Source organism: Leptodactylus fuscus, chromosome 1, assembly GCF_031893055.1.
Source record: "Leptodactylus fuscus isolate aLepFus1 chromosome 1, aLepFus1.hap2, whole genome shotgun sequence".
NCBI lineage: Eukaryota > Metazoa > Chordata > Amphibia > Anura > Leptodactylidae > Leptodactylus > Leptodactylus fuscus.
Genome location: NC_134265.1, coordinates 100,478,807 through 100,498,922, shown reverse-complemented (window position 1 = coordinate 100,498,922; position 20,116 = coordinate 100,478,807). Strand labels below are relative to the sequence as shown.

The 20,116-nt window shown below is 38.8% G+C and overlaps 1 protein-coding gene and 1 long non-coding RNA gene across 2 annotated transcripts in view; one reads left to right on the top strand and one right to left on the bottom strand.

Annotated features, from left to right (window-relative positions):
* The window catches only part of LOC142203938 (uncharacterized), a 1,061,686-nt gene that overhangs the window by 181,130 nt on the left and 860,440 nt on the right, over positions 1-20,116 (bottom strand). The gene's annotated exons all lie outside the window — the stretch shown is intronic.
* TMEM132D (transmembrane protein 132D) overlaps positions 1-20,116 on the top strand; it is a 713,376-nt gene that overhangs the window by 89,215 nt on the left and 604,045 nt on the right. The gene's annotated exons all lie outside the window — the stretch shown is intronic.

Below are 20,116 nucleotides of genomic sequence, written 5' to 3'. Positions count from 1 at the left end.
CCCAATATATTCTTTGAATTCCCAGTCAGACAATGGCACTGTATAGCAGTAGCAAAAATTGTGGGTGCACGTCACCCCAATATATTCTTTGAATTCCCAGTCAGACAATGGCACTGTATACCAGTAGTAAAAATTGTGGGTGCACATAACCCCCATATATTCTTTGAATTCCCAGTCAGACAATGGCACTGTATACCAGTATTAAAAATTGTGGGTGCACATAACCCCCATATATTCTTTGAATTCCCAGTCAGACAATGGCACTATATACCAGTATTAAAAATTGTGGGTGCACATAACCCCAATATATTCTTTGAATTCCCAGTCAGACAATGGCACTGTATACCAGTAGTAAAAATTGTGGGTGCACATAACCCCAATATATTCTTTGAATTCCCAGTCAGACAATGGCACTGTATACCAGTATTAAAAATTGTGGGTGCACATAACCCCCATATATTCTTTGAATTCCCAGTCAGACAATGGCACTATATACCAGTATTAAAAATTGTGGGTGCACATAACCCCAATATATTCTTTGAATTCCCAGTGAGACAATGGCACTGTATACCAGTATTAAAAATTGTGGGTGCACATAACCCCCATATATTCTTTGAATTCCCAGTGAGACAATGGCACTGTATAGCAGTAGCAAAAATTGTGGGTGCACGTCACCCCAATATATTCTTTGAATTCCCAGTCAGACAATGGCACTGTATACCAGTAGTAAAAATTGTGGGTGCACATAACCCTCATATATTCTTTGAATTCCCAGTCAGACAATGGCACTGTATACCAGTATTAAAAATTGTGGGTGCACATAACCCCCATATATTCTTTAAATTCCCAGTGAGACAATGGAACTGTATAGCAGTAGCAAAAATTGTGGGTGCACGTAACCCCCATATATTCTTTGAATTCCCAGTCAGACAATGGCACTATATACCAGTATTAAAAATTGTGGGTGCACATAACCCCCATATATTCTTTGAATTCCCAGTCAGACAATGGCACTGTATACCAGTAGTAAAAATTGTGGGTGCACATAACCCCAATATATTCTTTGAATTCCCAGTCAGACAATGGCACTGTATACCAGTATTAAAAATTGTGGGTGCACATAACCCCCATATATTCTTTGAATTCCCAGTGAGACAATGGCACTGTATAGCAGTAGCAAAAATTGTGGGTGCACGTCACCCCAATATATTCTTTGAATTCCCAGTCAGACAATGGCACTGTATACCAGTAGTAAAAATTGTGGGTGCACATAACCCCCATATATTCTTTGAATTCCCAGTCAGACAATGGCACTGTATACCAGTATTAAAAATTGTGGGTGCACATAACCCCCATATATTCTTTGAATTCCCAGTGAGACAATGGAACTGTATAGCAGTAGCAAAAATTGTGGGTGCACGTAACCCCCATATATTCTTTGAATTCCCAGTCAGACAATGGCACTATATACCAGTAGTAAAAATTGTGGGTGCACGTAACCCCAATATATTCTTTGAATTCCCAGTCAGACAAGGGCACTGTATACCAGTATTAAAAATTGTGGGTGCACATAACCCCCATATATTCTTTGAATTCCCAGTGAGACAATGGAACTGTATAGCAGTAGCAAAAATTGTGGGTGCACGTAACCCCCATATATTCTTTGAATTCCCAGTCAGACAATGGCACTATATACCAGTAGTAAAAATTGTGGGTGCACATAACCCCAATATATTCTTTGAATTCCCAGTCAGACAATGGCACTGTATACCAGTATTAAAAATTGTGGGTGCACATAACCCCCATATATTCTTTGAATTCCCAGTCAGACAATGGCACTATATACCAGTATTAAAAATTGTGGGTGCACATAACCCCAATATATTCTTTGAATTCCCAGTCAGACAATGGCACTGTATACCAGTATTAAAAATTGTGGGTGCACATAACCCCCATATATTCTTTGAATTCCCAGTGAGACAATGGCACTGTATAGCAGTAGCAAAAATTGTGGGTGCACGTCACCCCAATATATTCTTTGAATTCCCAGTCAGACAATGGCACTGTATACCAGTAGTAAAAATTGTAGGTGCACATAACCCCCATATATTCTTTGAATTCCCAGTCAGACAATGGCACTGTATACCAGTATTAAAAATTGTGGGTGCACGTAACCCCCATATATTCTTTGAATTCCCAGTCAGACAATGGCACTGTATACCAGTATTAAAAATTGTGGGTGCACATAACCCCCATATATTCTTTGAATTCCCAGTGAGACAATGGCACTGTATAGCAGTAGCAAAAATTGTGGGTGCACGTAACCCCCATATATTCTTTGAATTCCCAGTGAGACAATGGCACTATATACCAGTAGCAAAAATTGTGGGTGTATATAGCCCCAATTCTATTGCTAGGGGACTTGCAGGGTATTTCTGAGGTGAAGGTGGGGGGGGCACACCGTTGGAACGGGGATTTGGGGTGTATATATGGGGTATACGGGAATACACTGTCAGTGTGTTCCATTCAGGATCCTGGGAAAGCTGGGTTGCGGCGATTGAGCCCGTCAGTGCCACGTTACACTGACAAGCTTCTCCCTGGAATTGAAGTTATATGTAAGCCCAATATATTCTTTGAATTCCCAGTGAGACAATGGCACTATATGGCAGTAGCAAAAATAGTGGGTGTATATAGCCCCAATCCTATTGCTAGGGGACTTGCAGGGTATTTCTGGGGTGAAGGTGGGGGGGCACACCGTTGGAACGGGTATCGGGGGTATATATCGGGTATACGGGAATACACTGACAGTGTATTCCATTCAGGATCCTGGGAAAGCTGGGTTGCGGCGATTGAGCCCGTCAGTGCCACGTTACACTGACAAGCTTCTCCCTGGAATTTAGCTCTTATAAGAGCTGTTGGTTGTCTTCTCCTTCCTATCCTAGCCTGTCCCTGCCTACCCAGAATCTAACCCCTAGCTAACTGGACGGAAACCTCCGTCCTCGGTGAATTGCAAGCTCAGAATGACGCGAAGCTGGGCGGCGCTGTTCTTTTAAATTAGAGGTCACATGTTTTCGGCAGCCAATGGGTTTTGCCTACTTTTTTCAACGTCACCGGTGTCGTAGTTCCTGTCCCACCTACCCTGCGCTGTTATTGGAGCAAAAAAGGCGCCAGGAAAGGTGGGAGGGGAATCGAGTAATGGCGCACTTTACCACGCGGTGTTCGATTCGATTCGAACATGCCGAACAGCCTAATATCCGATCGAACATGAGTTCGATAGAACACTGTTCGCTCATCTCTAATAGTGACCATTTAAAGACAATACCAATAAAAGAATACCCAAATGTAATGGTTAATTAAAGTCACTATATACTACAAATATCTCAAAATATCTTGTATATGTATAGAGTATATGCAAGTGTGGCAGAAATGCAGCGGAAAAAAATGCAGTGTTTTACAGAACTAGCAAAGTGCATGAGATTCTGGCTGATCCCATCCAGACATTGCGGGGGGGAAAAAAAATGCAGCGTGTTAATTTTACCTGCGGGAAAGGCTTGCATTTACCTTATAGATTTAATAAGGGAAGAAAAACGCAGCAAAAATGCAATGAAATATGCTGTGGAAAAACCGTGTGTGAAACCCTGGCGACCTCTGCACCTCTCCCTTTTTGACCCTCCTTTTTAAAGTTGTTTCTTTCTTTCCATAATATACTCCTTTACTTAGTGTATACTGCAACTATGTTTTTTTTTTTTTAATATTTAAACTAAAATGTACACATCTAATCGGCACTCACATTCTGTAACTTAAGTTAACATTTCAGGTTTTCTCTAGGGTTTTATATTGTCAGATATTGTGCATGTAGGAATAGGTACTTGTAAAAAGCGTCCTCTTTTTTAAGGTACAATCCACTTGCAGTCTGCAAACATGTTTGCATTGCATTAATGGCACATCTGTGCAATGGTTCCATGAGATTAGGTGGGATAAAGAGATTTAGATTTATAAATAATGCTAAATTGAAGATGCGGTTCAGTGTAAGGTCTTTTTATGAGACTTTCTAATGACATAATGCTTTGATCAGTGTGATGCTTCCATTATATCTATAGGGAAACCGCTGGTGTTTCCATAGGTACTGTATAATCGACATGCTGTGATTTCCAAAACTGCAATAGCTTTGGAACTTGCAGCATGTGCACTGCGCATATTTTCCACAAGGTGAGAATAGGATTCACCTTGCAGTGACTGTAAGGCTGGAGCCCCATCGGTCAGAAACACGTTGTTTTACAAGTAATTGCACAGTGGATGCCATTCTTGCGAATCCCATGCCCACTTTGTGGTAAAAACCATGGCGCGGACACACCATGTTTTCCAAAACTGACCTGGTTTTCGAAATTGCAGCATGACAATTATATCTACAGAAATGCTGGCGGAAACTCTCTTAACTTTCTGTTTAAAGCGCTGCGGGAAGAACAGCGATGTGTTGCCGCCTTGGTTTTTCTTCAGCGCTTTATGGCTGCAGGTCGTCCTGTGGGACCTTAGCCTAAAAGTTTTTTGTTTTTTTTTCTTGGCCCCATGTGTGATAAGCAGCTTTTTTTGTTGCAGATTTTGCTGCCTTTATTTTGAGCCAAATTCAGGATTGAGCAGAAGGGAGAAGTATAAGAACTTCCTTTATATTTCCCATTCCTTTTGTAGTTACTCCTGACTTTGGCCCAAAAAACTAAACAATCTGCAACAAAAAAAGCAGGTTTCTGCAAAATTGGGCCTTAGCCTAGCGAGCCCCAACCAAAAAACACTGCAAAAAAGACCATGATGGAAACACCTCGTTTCATATTACCTGCAAAGTGGATGGGATTCTGGCTCATCCACACATTCCGGAACAAATCTGCAGCGGAAATGTTGCAGTATCATACACACAGCATTTGTAATTGCATCATGCCAATTATACCTATGGAAATGCTGACATTTTCCATATAGTTATTATAGAGGCAGAAATCCCCGAGAGGACTACGGACTTTTTGTGAAAAATGGTTTTGGAAATCGAAGCATGCCTGCTGTGCGTATTTTACTGTACATTTACCGCTAGAATCCCATCCATTACGTAGTGACTGTAAAACGCCGCATTTTTTCTGCCTCAGGTCCCGTATTATGAGCTGCAGCCAAAAAATGCTGCAGAAAAGAAAGGAAATGCATTGCGTTGTTTTTCTGCAGCAATAAAAACATGGCGTTTTCTGCAGAAATAAAAATATGGCGTTTTACAGTCACTGTGTAGTGGATGGGATTTTAGTGGCAAATGTGCAGTATAATATGTGCAACTGAGATGCAGCGATTTCTGAAATTGTTGCATTTCAGCATGTCAATTATACCTACAAATATACTGGCGGCTTCCCTACAGGTATCATTAAAAAAGAAAGTCCGCAGTTGAAACCTCTGCAAACTTTCTGTGAAAAGCGCTTTTTGATGCGAATCGCAATGTGATGCCTTAGCCTAAATGTTTTTTTTGCAGCAAGATGTGTGGGAGATTCTACAGTGTAAGCTAAACAGCTATTTTTCTTTCTAAACTATGTTCTAGAGCTAGCAGGAATGCAGCCTAAACAAACAAGGATGATAATTAGAATGGTAATGTAAGGAACGTGTTATTTATTTTGCATAAACCCTTCACATGAATTTATCATTAGCAGACGTTCTATGTATAGACACCAGGTGGATGTAATAAAGTTTGTTCGAAAGTGCTTGAAACAGAAGCTGAATTTGTAAATACAAAAGCAACGATCCTCGAAATAAGTCAAAGTAATGAAATATTAGCATACAATTTTACAGTAAGGAGTTTCTTTGTTATTATTTGTAACACATTATTGTTATGTCAAATGGCTAATACCCAGTTATTAAATATGGTGCTTAGTTCCTGGTGACTGGGGATGACCAGCATATTGAAAGGCCACTTTGGTAGCAGTTATGACAGATGAGAATGACCTTATATTCAGTGTTATTAATTGTTTAGCCCTACCAATTACCGAAACTAGAAGATAAATTGTATTGAAATAGGTTTTGATTTTGAAACATAATATTATATGTTTAATCAAACAATTAGCCAAATTTACATTGCATTGTCCAGTGGACATATGGATTCTATATATGATGTACTAGCTTCTGCCCGCGACTTTGTTTGTGTGAACTTTAGAATTGGGTGTAGAGAGAAATGAAGAATGAGTGAATAATGAAAAAATTTACCTGCTCCAGTGTTTTGGCAGCTCTCAAGCTGGCCTGCCGATGAACTTGTTCCTGGCTCCATGTCTGTGATTGTTCCATCATCTCAGCAGCTCACTTGGACACCATATAATGAGCATGTTTTTGACATTTATAATCCACCTGCTCTGGCGTTTCAGCAGCTCTCAAGATGGCCTGCTGCTGAACTTGTTCCTCACACCGTGCCTGTGATTGTTCCGGCATCTCAGGAGCTCGCTGGGATGCCATATAATGAGTGTGTTGTTGGCATCGATGATCCGCCTTCTCCAGCGTTTCAGCTGCTCTAAGAGCCACTTGACGCCTAGCTTACTCATTCCTCTTCAGCTCTACTTGAGGAGAAGTGTGTTGACTTCTGGCAACCTTCATAGCTCTCATTTTTGGATAATTGTGCAACATATTAGATTTTTGTTTTCCCAGTATGTTTAAAATTGGGAAACTGCCAATTTGGATTAAAGAAGTTTTCCCATCTCAGTGTCTCAGCACGCTGCCTATAGGACACAGAACACTTATGCAGAACAGATAACATGCAAATGCTTGAACAGAATGGACTCAATATTATCTGTGTGCTTACATAGAGAGATAACAGACAAGACTTTATCAGCAAACTGCTATTAGCTGAATTGTCCTGCAATTTAAAGAGGACCTTTCACCATTTTGCCCACAGGCAGTTCTATATACTACCGGAAAGCTGACAGTGCGCTGAGTTCAGCGCACTGTCAGCTTTCCCAATCTGGGCCCAGTGTGAAGAGCTTACAGTCCTGGTACCGTAGCTCTTCTATGGTCAGAAGGGCGTTTCTGACACTCAGTCAGAGACGTCCTTCTTCACAGCACAGCCAATCGTGCTGTGCTGTGAGAGCCGGGAGGAACTCCCCCCTCCCTCCCTGATAATGCTCCTCTATGGACAAGTACTGCGAGCAGATGGAGGGGGCGTTCCTCCCGGCTCTCACAGCACAGCGCGATTGGCTGTGCTGTGAAGAAGGATGTCTCTGACTGACTGTCAGAAACGCCCTTCTGACCATAGAAGAGCTACGGTACCGGGACCGTAAGCTCTTCACACTGGGCCCAGATCGGGAAAGCCGACAGTGCACTGAACTCAGGTCCTCTTTAACATAGTATATTAACATAAATTCACAACAGTTGTGAAGACATGTCATTTACCAGGATAAAAAGCCTATGTATTAATCGAGGTCATAAACTATCTATGTGCCAAATTTCATCCAAATCCTTTCAGCCATTTTTGCGTGATTGAGTAACAAACATCCAAACGCAAAAACATAATATTAGTAGGATTGTAATACAGATGAATTGCAGTACTTTGCATGGGAGATCAAGAGATCCCTGTTTCAAGCCGCCCTTATCGGACAGAATTTTTTTTCAAAAAAGTTTAAAAAGTATAAAGAAAAAATACAGACATGTGCAAATTAATTGTTTTGGTCATTTGTCTCCCTTAAAAATAGTAAAAGAAAGTGATCAAAAGTCTTATATACCAAAAATTAGTACCAAAAAAAATTACAAATTGTCCTGCAAGTTAAGAGCTCTGATAAAGCTCCGTCAACAACAGTAAAAAAAAAGGTATAGATGTCAGAATACAGTGACCCCAGGCAAATCATTTATATTAGAAAAAAAAATAAATTTTATTTAGTATAAGCAATAAAACAATGTTATAAACACAAATTGCAAAAAAATTACGATAATTGCACAAAGAATAAGCCCTCACACAGTAAAAAAAAGTTTTTTAATTTGAGGCAGAAATGTAAAATATGAAGAAAGTTGCCAAACATTAAAGGGGTTTTCCCATCTCCTTGTTTCAGCAGATTGCATTCTGTCTCTTCTTCTCAATTCCTGTATTGCTTTATCAGCAAACTGCAATTAGCTGAACTGATTGTCCTGCTGGCAGAGCAGTGAGTGACGTCACTCGTCCTATCTCACACGTCAGTGGTTATAGCAATGCTGTGTAAACAATGGGAGGAATAAGTTCACATAGCAAGAAAACAAAGCAGCATTTCTAAACGCAATATATTTAGGAAAAGTCTTCACTTTACATAAGCTACCAGTATATATAGGATCCTTGAAATGGGACAACCCCTTCAATGCTTAAACTACCCTGCATATTGATTCATTAAGGCTGCGTTCACATGGAGTTTTTGGTCTGGAATTTGGTCAGGAAACTGAATCAAATTCCTCCTCCAAAAAACGCCTCACCAAAACGCCCCCTATGGTGAAGCGTTTTTAGGTGGAATTTGAGTCAGTTTCCAGACCAAAAAACTCTGTGTGAAAGCAGCCTTAGACTTACAGCTTAGAAATATTTACCGTATATACTCGAGTATAAGCTGAATTTTTCAGCAGTCTTTTTTTTTTTTTCAGGGGAGGGGGGGACACGGTCTATGACCAGCTTCAATAGTAATGTATAGAATCTCCCATAAAATAGTGAAAAAAAGAAGCTTTAAAAAAATATAATAAAAAATAAAATAAATAAAAGTTGTATATAAAAGTAGAAAATTACTGTGAAACACATACACATTAGGTATCCATGTGTCTGAAAGTGTCTGAAAGTGCCTGGTCTACTGAATATAGGGTATCTGCAGTGCTCCTGTTCCATAGGGAAGGGGTTAATAGGAGCATTGCAGATACCCTATATTCAGCCAGAAAAAAAAACAGTCCTCAAGCTCAGAGAAGGGGCAGAAAGACAACCAAAACACCCCCTCCACTTTCCCAGCACCCAGCAACTACTGCATCCAAAAACTCCGACCATTTTCATTTTTGAAATTTTCCAGTAGCTGCTGCATTTCCCCCCTCCTTGGCTTATACTCGAGTCAATAAGTTTTCCCAGTTTTTTGTGGTAAAATTAGGGGCCTCGGCTTATGTTCGGGTCAGCTTACACTCGAGTACATACAGTACATTTTCAAATTTGATTTCCCGCTGTATTTTAGTAAGTGGTGAAGGCATACCTTACTTTGTGTAAATCAAGACATGTTTAGCTAAAAGCCAAAAGCATTAAAATAAATCTGGTTCTTCAGTCTCTGAAATAATATGCGTGTTATACTTACTTTAATCTACTATATGGAGGGAATAAGTTTTTCCAGTTTTGACAGGCATTAAGTCTTCTCACTTTTATAGCAAACCCTACGTTATGATAAAACATGATAAAAGAAGGTAATGGCGTATGTTGTTTTATAATTATTATTATTATTATTATTATTACTCACTGTCTGTATTTGCAAGCTCCTTAGTTCTCAATACTGCTTTGCAGTCTGTAGAGCTGTAAAATTAAAGTAGATTAGAATGTACTTGTTTCATGTTCAGCATTTCGAGTCCCTGATTTGTTTTGGATCGAGCAAGTTCGGTACAAGCCTCACCTCATCCTAAGAACCTAAATATCTAATCTCTAGATCTCTAAGGCACAGATATGTCAGTGTGAAAGTGCTATTATTATAGAAGAAATCCCAGAGTATAATAGGTGAGCCTGGGTCAATGACATCCCAGGAGAGTGACGGATGTCACCAGGAGAACTCCAAATGTTGCAAGATGGACAAAAAGAGGTAACAGAAGGTGAGTATGAATGGTTTTTTTATGTTTTACACCTCCCCAGGGCCTGCATACTCTGGGATTTGAAGAAACTCTAGAGTATAATGTGGCAGTCATGTTAGTTCGCCCGAGACAAATCTCCATTTGGTTTTGAAAAAAAAAAAATTGCTCATCTCTACATACCATACAAATAAAGAACGGATTAGATGATACTTAGATTGTATATAAATATAGAATTATTATTAGTATAAATATTTGATTTCAGTGAACAATATAATAATACAGTAAAATACTGTAAAATAATTCAATCGTTATAATCCATTGGTTTCTCTGGTAAACAAATGAAACCTTTTAGTGAACCTTGCTTCACACTATATTATCAGAGACAACAACACAAGAGAAACGTTTCCAATAATGTTTATAACCCTGATATTGTAGGGCATTTTTACTAGCAGGATAAGATAAGCTGAAGCCCCCAGTCCTTATTATCTGCATTGCAAATAAGATTGTGTAAGATTTTAGGAGTTAGATGGCTCCAGGCTAATATAAGTGCCCAAAGCTGTCTAGTGCATTCCTATATGTAGCAGTGCCTACAAGGACAGGCAGAGAGTATAAGTGGTACAGTGGAGCAGATTTACTAATCATGTCTCATAGACATGGTAGACAAGGCAGTCTAAAAGTTAAATTACCAAATTTATTACACTTGACAGATGGTGAATGATAAATTTTATGCATTTTCAAACTCTTTAGACTTAAAGGGGTTTCCGGAAAAAAAATTCTTTAAAAAAAGTGTCTGTTAGTGCTATTAATGGGTTAATAAATGTACCCATATATCTTTTAGCATGTTTTGAGTTATTTCTGGGTGTCTCTGGGAGCCCCTGGTGTCTTATGCTTTTGTTTACATGGCTCCTGCTATGTAATTTCCTCACTAACCCCTCTCACCGTACTCTCCCTCCGTCCTCACCGCCCACTGGACTCAATTACTTATTTCATACATATAAAGAACAGTAATGAATAACAGTTTATACTGAATCTTTTTCTACAAAGCTATGTTTCAATCTGCTCAGTTCCTCCTGCTCTATAACAAGCTGCCTGTAGATTAGACTGCATTCTCATGGTGACAGATTCCCTTTAATCGTGTCTTTGTGAGGGCGCTATTTACAATTTGCTTCATCCTACTATGTGAGTCTCAGAAAGCATGCTCATCCTCCATTGCTGTATTTTATAGGACCTGAATGTGTGCACTATTTTTGTGTTCATGTCCAATCGCCTAATGTTTGGTTATAAAAACATCTTCTCTGCTAGATCTGACCCCTCTCATCTATGATCCATTGGTGTTGTGCACTAACACTAGAACTATACCTAGGGGTAGCAACCTGGATGTCCCTTGCAATGAAATCTAGATCCCTATACAGGGCTTAAATTTTGGAAACGAGAGGAGCACATAGACAACAACCTCAGGAGTAGTACAAAACCAAGATAGTTAGGTTACACGGTGGATCCACACCCACTGCACAGCACAACCATTTTGTTTCCTTTGAATGCAATGGCCACTAAACCATACATACTGTACTCGGGAAATGTGATAAAAACTAGTATAAAGGGGGGCAACACGGTGGCTCAGTGGTTAGCACTGCAGTCTTGCAGCACTGGAGACCTGGGTTCAAATCCCCCCAGGAGCAACATCTGCAAGGAGTTTGTATGTTCTCCCCGTGTTTGCATGGATTTACTCCCATTCTACAAAGACATACTTAAATGAAAAGATATATGGGGCTCACAATCTACATTAAAGAAAAAAACAAACAAAAAACAACTAGGATAAAGAACATTTTGGGTGTCTGCATTTAAATTCCCATTGATCAGTGTTTTATGACTTATCTTTGTAGTACTAGAGAAAGCTGTGTTGCGAAATAATGTAGAACTTACATTATATACAATTCCTTATTTGTGGTATAGATATTTCCAAAAGAATTGTTTCCGTATGTAAATGTGTATTCTATAAGCATTCTAATGCTCTGATTGTTTTTACCATTACCATAATTATTCTCCAGGCAATTTTGCCTTTACTTACTGAGAAGGGAATTAAATATTACTATATATTCAAAGCTAGATGTATATTTCTATAATTTCCTTGGCTGAATACTCATGTGCCTACATGTGCAGATACTTCATGCTTAGATTTCATTTATTTATTGTTTTTATATTAGAAATCCAATTGTTAATCAGAAATAGATCATCGAGAAAAACTTCAACATTCGATAACCAGTATTGTGGTAAAACCTTCAATATAACTTGTCACATCTCCATAGCTCTGTTATGATTTTTTTTTTTTTTTTACCACTGCCACCAATGTTTTTTTTTACTATCCCTGTACTATGATACTCTGCTATTACTGGCAGTGGTGTAGCTTTCATAGAAATGACATTTGCCCCATTGAATTCATTAGCTGCAGCTCTTCTGTGATTTGTTGATTTGAATTTAGAACCTGCTTGGAACGATCACAGAAGAGCCGATGCCGCTATTAGGGAGGAGGGGCGGCCGACATTTAAAAGTCCTTTGGTTTGACTTTATATACAGACCTAGTACCATGTGCCCCCCAGAGGAGCCCTGCTTTTCCCTGGATAAAATGTACATCAGGGTGTACATTTCCTGTTGTAGGGTGAACCTAGGTAAGGTAGGAGTGATCTTGGATACATACGGAGAGCCAACAGGGCATAATAGGGCTAGTGTTCTTTAAGCCTGGAGACTCCCACTCTGTTGATCAAGGATCTATGTACCTATCCTAATATCTTGACAATACGTAAAGCAATGTACTTGTGTAGGATTAAAGTGCTTGGATGCTTGTCATGGTAAGCATGTTTCTGCCATGTGGGAGCATTAGGCTTTATAACTCAGGATGAGAGTGACAAAGCTCTTATGCCACAAGAGCGTTATAATGTCAGATTACTTAATGGGCTAAATATAAATCCAGGCAGCTCAATGTAGTTTTCAATGCCCCTGATGATGCTGCAGAGCAATGTAGGTGCGGCGGAAATACGTACGACTCATGCTAATTGTGGCATAGGAGAAGCTGCTTGGTAGCTGCTTGTTAGTTGGGGTGACATAACACTGTATACCCTGGATTGCCATCAACTTTATTAATAATGCACCAAGCACTTCTCTTTTTATACCATCCAACCTGAATGTAGACTATGATAGCTTTTTAATAGTGTTTGGGATAAAGAGTATTTTTAATCGTCTTATTCAGGCAGGTTTTGATTTGGTGAATTAGATTGTAAATAAGTAAATTGGAAATAAGGTGAATATCTTACTCACAATATTCATTATATTTTCGTTCACAGCAACTAATACCAGCGATGGCTCTGCTATAAGTTTATGCGTTTTCTCACATTGTTGGTAATATTTTTGTATTCTAACCCACAGGGAAGGGGGCCAAGTGGAAGGCAGTGCCTGCCAATTCATATGCATTAAGGGACAGCTCCTGCTAAGACATTTAGCAAGTTGCTGCTGCTATTTTTTTTTTCCACGAAATTATATACCGTTCTGCTCAGTTCCTACTATTCTGTAATATGATGCCTGCAGATTGTAATACATTTTCATGGTGAAAGGTTCCCTTTAACCTTAAGTTCTTTATAAATGGTACAGAGTGCAAGAGGAACACGAAAAGGAATGCAACTGGATATCAACTGTATATACTGTATGTATTTGACTGACAGTTATTATTGGTAAACAGTCACATAAAAGTTGACTTCAAGGAAGTTTTCCATTCTCCTGCAATCACAATGATTGGCTAGTCCTATATATTTGCTGACTCTGGTGTAAAAACCATGAGAACTCATCTGTAGAAGGTGAGGTTTGGCGCGTATAATAAAATCCCATTTGATAAACTCTTGTTGTCCTCAAAGATTTATTGCACTGTTGCTGTTTTTATTGTTTTAATATACAGTTGAGACCCGTGAGATCGGTGTACAGCAGAAAGTGCAAAGAGGAACAAAAACTACAAGTATAAGAACTGTAAAGAGGGACAAATACTGTAAAGAGCAAAAGTTTGTGAAATAATGCTGGAAAGTAAGAATGCTTTCATAAAGTGTTATTAATTTAATTTTACTAATTATTTTTTCTAAATTAAATGAAGAAGCTCAGCAGAAGGTTGTTCCAAACAACTTGGAGAACTAACTTTTTGGATGTAGGCTTGCTCAAATTCTTCTGTCTCTCTATGTAATCCCAGACAGACTTGATAATAATAATAATTATTGTTTATTTATATAGCTCCATTAATTCCATGGTGCTTTACATTTGAGGGTTTACATACGGTACACAAAATCTGCAAACAAATATAATACTGACAATGACCGACTGGCACAGTGAGATAGAGGGCCCTGTCCACAAGGGCTTACAATCTATGAGGGAAGGGGGGAGACAGAAGGTGAGGGGAGAGACAGTTCAGATGGCAGTGCGGTGATAGTGTTATTGGAGGTTGTAGGCCTTCCTGAATAGGTGAGTCTTCAGGGCCTTCTTGAAGCCTGTGATTGTGGGAGTCAGTCTTATGTGTCTTGGTAAGGAGTTTGGGGGATACTGTTGAGGAACCATGATGTAAGTCGGTCCTCAAACTGTGTGTCCTTTCTTACATACTTTGAGCACAATGTATAACCTTTGATCTAACAATATACAGTATAAAGTCAATATTTTTACAGGAAATAAAAATTATTTAAACAAATACCTACATTTATATGCATTTTCAGCAAACTTAAATGACAGAATAATCAGATGCAAACCTATATTCCTGTATATGTGTTAGTTACAGTGCTGGCTTGAAAATTATTTTGTTACTGAACAAATAAATGATTTGTTTTAGATCTTTTGATTGATGTCAAAGGGGATTTTAGCATTCTTTTGACGTTGTACTGTTTAATACCCATATACACCTGCTGCTCATTGGATTCCGTATGTACCATATGCGTGTTTGTTTCATGTTACTGACCTTAACCCCTTCACTGTTGGAATGCCACTTTAATAACTGAAATAGACCATCTGTCAGGCTATTTTATAAGTCAAGTTACCGACAAAATAAATAAAGCAAATTAGATTTTGCGTTCTCATAGCTCCCTTTCAATAATAAGCCATTATCCTCACAAACACAGCCAAAGGAGTCACCTGAAATCATCATTAAATGCAGGACATGTTTTTATAGGCTTTATTGTTTTACTGGTGCCCATTAGGCAAATATTATCAACAAGAATTGCATTAAGAGAATGGATTGCTCTGAGTAATAGTAATGAGGCACAACAGCAGACCGGTGTAATTCATTCTTTTCTTTGTTTTTGCTCACTTCATTTAGTCTTGGTTGCTGAGGCGTAAAACACAAGAAGTGTTTTGATTCTATGATTTTAATGAGATTGGACGATTAAAGCCCATGGTGCAAGCCGTACCACTGAGAATTATATGAATTTGGATTTGATGTACTTTTAGGATGCATGAAGAATAAGGGAATTTACACACATCACACCTTTTAGACCCTCTATAAAAATTTGGCAAAAAACAAAAGTATATTGGTGCCAAGATATGTTTGGACACCCTGTATTTTATTTTAGCAAAGCTAGTCATAGCGCAGTCCTATCAATGAATCAAAACTATCTCTGTATGTACAGATAATATATTTGGTCTGAACTAGTGGTATTTAAGGGGAGATGCTACTTGTGGATGGAAGTTGATAGTCCTCTTCAATAGCCATTATATCCTTTCACTTTTCCATGCACCTAACCACATTATCAACCATAAGAATTACGTCCCGGAAGAACCATAATATCAAAATATTGCTGCCTCCTCTTATTAAATCTGACATAAAATATGTACAGTATATGATTAATGAACTTTATTGAATTGTACAGTACTACCAACTAGAGAGTGTGAATGTTTGTTCTATATCTTTGCATGATCAGTCATACTGTACATAAAGAGCTGTAAATCCCAGACAGGACCACCCAATGACTAGATGTCTCTAGTCATTGGGTATCAACTACTGAGGACTTCTCTCAAAAAATTTCTTTCATTAGATGTCTCTAAGAATAGAAAGGTGTACAGGTTGGAGGGAAAAGATTTGGTATAACATGTATTCATTTATGTATTAAAAACTCTGACCTATGTGGAAAAGTCAATGAGGCGACCCATCAGTGATTGACAGCTATCTCTGTATGCAGGGTCGTAGAAGGGAGGCTGTTATTCACTGATTGGACCTCATGACTTAACATAGAAAGAGAACTTATTGCAATGAATAAATAGCAAATTATACTGAATCTTTTCCCACAGACCTGAAAATCAACCTGCTCAGCTCCTTTTGCTCTATAACATACAATTTATAGATTGAACAGCATTTTGAAAGCATATGAAAGGCTCCCATTAAATATGTTTAAAGGGATTCTACCACTAAAACACCTTTTTTTCTAGTTAACACGTCGGAATAGCCTTTAGAAAGGCTATTCGTCTCCTACCTTTAGAAGTGCTCTCCGCCGCGCCGTTCGTTCAAAATACCGGTTTGTACCGGTATGCTAATGAGTTCTCTCGCAGCGATGGGGGCGTCCCCATCGCAGGAGCAGCGATGGGGGCGTCCCCATTGCAGCTCGAAAACCGACCGCAGCGCCGCCTCTATGGTCTTGCGTATCCTCCCTTTGCTTCTTCAGCGTCCTGTTGCACGCCTGTGCAGTACGCTCTGTTCGGCGAAGATTGCCGAACGTACTGCGCATGCGCGAAATTGCAGTGCCCGCACTATGGCTGGGACCGCAATAGCTTGAATACCCTTGTTGGCTACTATACCCCCAATCAGACCTATGTGACTATCTGTAGTCTAGCTATCCTACATTGTGATAGGTGATGGTGATTCACTTGTGGGGGAGCAATTTTACATTAAATGTTTTAGCGGGTATTAATAAAAGCTTTTGAGTTTTAATTTGCTACCCTATATTTTTTGGATACTCACTTTATCCCCTGTTTTTTTCTGAACCGCAGTAGTTACTGCAAAGTGGGCATGGGATTCGCTAGAATTCCATTCACTTTGCAGTTACTGTAAAACGCCACAATTATTATTTCCCGTGGGGCCTCGGCCTAAAGAAGTTATTCAGGGACAAATAAAGCTTACCGTGCATTACTTTATTATATGCCTAGGTCAGCTGGAGCCCCAATGTTTAAGTTTGCAAAAACAGGGGAGGAAGAGAAGTCTGTGCATGCTGCCTCCACTGCTGCTGCTCTGGCTCTATATGACATCACAGACACCACTCTACTCCTGCCATATGTCCAGAAAGTAGAGCAGAGGTGGTCATGTGACCATGAGTCAGAATGTCAGCAGGGGGGCAGAGGAATGAGGTTTAAACATATGCAGATGGCTTTTCTGACATAAAAGTAAAAACTCAAGTGAATGAGATGAAGCTGCAATACTCTGCACAGCCTATGCTATGTAGACCGTGCACAGAGTAAAATTTAAGGGGACTGCAGCACTCAAGTGCTGCAACTTGTTCAAACAACTGATTGATGGTGGCGAAGGTTGGGATCTTCGTCAATTTAATATTAATGGCCTGTCCTGAAATAATGAATATTCTGAACCTGGAAAAACTCTTTTAGGCCGGGGCCCCACAGGCCGGAAATGCTTCAATTTGGCCATGACAGAAACACCGCAGGAAAAATCGCATCTGAGCCACCTCGGGTAAAATCGCGGCGTTGTACAGTACTTGCAAAGTGGATGACATTCATGCGAATCCCATGCCTACTTTGAGGAAAAAAAATCGCAGCGCGGACGTGCTGCGATTTCCAAAACCATTGTGGTTTTGAAAATCACAGCATGTCAATTATATCTACGGAAATGCTGGTGGCTTTCCCATAGATATAATTATAACAGAAAGTCAGCGGAGGAAAGCTCTGTGAACTTTCTGTTCAAAGCGTTGCAGGAAGAACCGCAATGCGTTCATGCTGCGGTTGTTCCCACAGCGCTTTAGCACAGCGGTTCTGGATCATGGGGCCTTAGGCTGAAGCCCCACATTGCAGAAATGCAGCTTTTTTTGTTGCAGAATTTGTTATGGTTTTTTGAGCCAAAGCCAGGAGTGGTACAAAAGGAATGGAAATTATAATGGAAGTTCTTATACTTCTACCTTTTGCTTAATCTACTCCCGACTTTGGTTCAAAAAACCACAACAAAAAAAGCTGCGTTTCCGCAATGTGGGGCTTCAGCCTTAAGGATTTAATAATATTATTAAAATAATAGACATTGTTTCATGATACTGTTAATATTCTTTATGATTAAAATTTTACTTTAAATAAATTAGATATAAATCAGATAGAAAACCCACAGAATGTTTGTTGCAGCCCAAATGAAATATTTCTTTCTGCATATGCAGTCATTCATATTGGATTAGCCCTAGAGCATGTTAGATACACTGCTGGTTGTATCCTAGTTTATTATCTTAATAAAAAATAAGAATGATAAAATTCTTAGTATTGTTTATTACTATTGATCTTATTATTATTGTTAATATTAAAAACAAAACATTTAAAAACATTTCATAAAGATGGAGTATAAGATTCATTTATTGTACTAGTAAGTATTCTGTGTAGCGTGAACACTGTGTGTGGGAGAAATTTTATTGAAATTAATAATTTGCTGTGTGAAAGTCATAGAAATCTGTCAAAAAACATTTTGTCCATGTTTAGTTTTCATAATGGTCACTTACAATGTCCCTGACAGGGTTAGAGCATTTAGAAATACTGTATTTATAGCACTTACATTACATTCAATTGTTCAGAATGCTAAAGAATAATAATGGCTTTGAATTTCAGATTGAATTACCTTTAAGCATATATTCTACTGCCTTAGGTGAAAAAAAAATTCAAAAAAAAAAAAATGTCCATAGGCTCTAAAAGAAAAAATATAGACAGATGATTGTGGTACAACACACATAATCTTCAATCTGCAAATACATTGCAGGGAAATAGCAGATCAAGGATAAAAGCAATACAGTCTAACTATAAACCAAAACCATAGCCCACTGTAACACATAATGGGCTTTGCAGATCAGAGACCAAGGTTACCTATTGAATCTAGTGTCAGAAAATAGTTGCACTTGCAGACTAAACACCAAACCAGCAAACTTAACAGCAGACAGAGTGTAACATACAAAACCAGGAGAGCACAGGAGTATCCAAATTGATAGCAGAAGAATAACAGTGTCTAAGCCAGGATAGAGTCCAGGAGTTGACAGCTAATCTAAATCAGTAAGTAATTGGATAACCAGGAAAGCAAGTCAAAATCAGTAACCAGAGAATGAGCAGATTGGCAGGTAAATGCTGAGAACACAACCAAACTACAATCAATAGCAGACATCTGAATAGTCCCAATGCAGAGTCTAAATACCCCGCCAAAGCTCAGGATTGGACAAAGAGGCGGCACTCTGGTTGGCTCAGCATCGCAGGGCTCATATCGGCTGTGGACCCAGGCATAGTTTGATTTATAGTAAAATAGTAGACTTAAAGTGACAGCTCTGAACAGTTATGGATTGAAAAGTATGATGAACTCTAGTATGATTTCATATATTCAGATACCTTAAAAGAACGTTTTTTCATTTTCCTGATGATTGAATGCCATTTGAATAGGGAAAAGGTTATATGAACTCGTAAATGAAGATGGAATACAGATTGTAAGGATGAAATTACACACACACAGAACGTCCCAATGTAAAATATGACCCCCACTTACCATATGCTGCCTACAAATATTGGTGTCTTCTTGTATGGTAGAGGGGTTTATTATTAATAATAATACATTTTATTGATATAGTGCCAACATATTCTGCAGCACTTTACAAATTGTAGGGTTGATACCTCTGCCCCCTTTATAACTACACCAATACGTACAGACTCTTTACACATATACACCTTTTATGCGAGCTAAATTCATTTTTATGAAGCAGTGCAGGGATACTCCAGGCAACCAGAGCAGGCAGAAGGGGCTAAATTGCTACAAGATTTACCCTCAGCCTGACATTTTAGAATATGTATTGTAGCGTAATACTAAGATTGAATGTTTTATTTGACAAAGCTCTTTTCTCAGCTTCTTTCCTGCATTTCTGTAATATCAGCAAAAGATCTAAAGTCGTGTACATTCATTCACATGAATACTGAATAAATGAATGAATACAACCCATCAGTTTTTTCACATCCATTATTTTATTTAGATAATATTAAACTCATCAAGAGTCAATTATAAGGCTCATTACCTAAACACTGGATTCTTAAAGCTTCCAGACACGATGTACTCTTTAATATTCTAAATACTGGATTGCCATACCTAGCTCTCTGTCAATCTATTTGTAAT